The sequence below is a fragment of the Crocuta crocuta genome, unplaced genomic scaffold (genome assembly GCF_008692635.1).
Source record: "Crocuta crocuta isolate KB4526 unplaced genomic scaffold, BGI_CrCroc_1.0 scaffold2, whole genome shotgun sequence".
Lineage (NCBI taxonomy): Eukaryota > Metazoa > Chordata > Mammalia > Carnivora > Hyaenidae > Crocuta > Crocuta crocuta.
Genome location: NW_027528640.1, coordinates 4,098,888 through 4,100,711, shown reverse-complemented (window position 1 = coordinate 4,100,711; position 1,824 = coordinate 4,098,888).

Sequence of the window (1,824 nt, the reverse complement as noted above, 5' to 3'; positions counted from 1 at the left end):
GCCGTAACAAATTCCCCTGTGGAAAGCGGAGTTACTCTTTTCGAGCAGTGCTTTATGATTATCACAATAAACTGCTTCTCATACAGATGTTCGCCTACACAAATAATCTGAGGAAATCTGTAAACTATAGTCAAAATTTAGATATCTGTGGCATATGTTTACATGTGAAAGGTGCTGCACTACAAAAGTTTCTCTTTTTAAGCCAGCTTCCTAAACTTAATCACATCATCTGTTTTTGCTTAAGCAAAATTCTCATTTATATGCCATTGAATCTATTCTCAAAAACACCACTTGAAGAAACAATAGAGTAATAGAAGATTTTTAGCTGTTTGCATTCATGTGCAAGTCCATTATCAAATGCCCCAAATACCTGCCAATAGATCCCTTTATCTGTGAAGGAGGATGGCCTGGCCTCTGGGGCTTCTGCGGGGATATTTTACTGCTATTGCTATCGCTTTGCCTGAGTGTTATTGCTTCAAAAGTATCCTCCACCACTAGGAAGACCTATTTGCGTTTGATTATTTTATCTCCTCTCTGATTACAAGTCCTCTTAATTACAGAAGCTGGTGGAGTTATCCAACTTTACTATTTTATGCCTGTTTATATAATTATTTACAATCATTTGATTACCACTTTCTGGCAATGACAAAGTGACAATAGATAGAACAGAGAGTTTTCTGAATAACTCCAAAAGAGATTTGGAACGTTTTCTCATTATGCGGTGGGGTTCCATGCCCACCCTGGGGTGAGCAAACCATCTTCTGTCTCCATATCTGCTTCTGATAAACAGGTGGCTCTGCCGGAGAAAGTCCCAGACATGGAGATGGCTTCCACCGTGAGTTTGTGACCACCAACCTTAAAAAGCCCTTTCCCAGGACCAACCTGTTCTACCATGTATCTCCGACTCTCCAATGGCCACTGCAAACATTCTCTCCTTCTAACTGACTTTCTCTCTTTTCCCCTTGCTGAGGTCTGAACTCCAACATCATGACTTACTTTATGAGAAAACAGAAACCATGTATTGGAAACTTAGCAAAGCATAGAAATAGCCCTACACCTGCTCCCATACTGTCATTTTCCTTTTTATTACAATATAAAAGCTTTCCCCCTTCCTCTAAAAGGCTAATTCTTCCACACATGGTTCCACACATGCGTTGAATTCTTTCCTATCCCAGCTGTTAAGGTATCTTACAGAGTCATGTCATACTCTCACTGTTTATTTAGTATCTATTGTGAACAAGACAATATTTTAGCGTCTAGAGAGAGACCTATAGGCAGGTTACATAAAGATCCCTGCCTCTTATATTCTAGTGAAATATTTTTCTTTACATTATAGATAATCCCTTCTTTTATTTGTCCTTGGAATCTCTCCTCTCATCTGGATTTGTCACATTGGTTTTTCTCATTAAGAAAAGCAAAACCAGGGGCCTCTGGGTGGCTCAGTCGGTTAAGAGGCCGACTTCTGCTCAGGTCATGATCTCATGGTTTGTGGGTTCGAGCCCCACGTCAGGCTCTGTGCTGACAACTCAGAGCCTGGAGCCTGTTTCAGATTCTATATCTACCTCTCTCTGACCCTCCCCTGCTCATGCTGTCTCTCTTTCTCTCTCAGAAATAAATAAAACATTTTTAAAAAACTAAAAAAAGAAAAAAAGAAAGAAAAGCAAAACCAGTGGTGCCTGGGTAGCTCAGTTGGTTGAGCATCTGACTTCGGCTCAGGTCATGATCTCATGGTTCGTGAGTTCAAGTCCGCATCAGGCTCTGTGCTGACAGCTCAGAGCCTGGAGCCTGCTTCAGATTCTGTGTCTCCCTCTCTGTCTGCCCCTC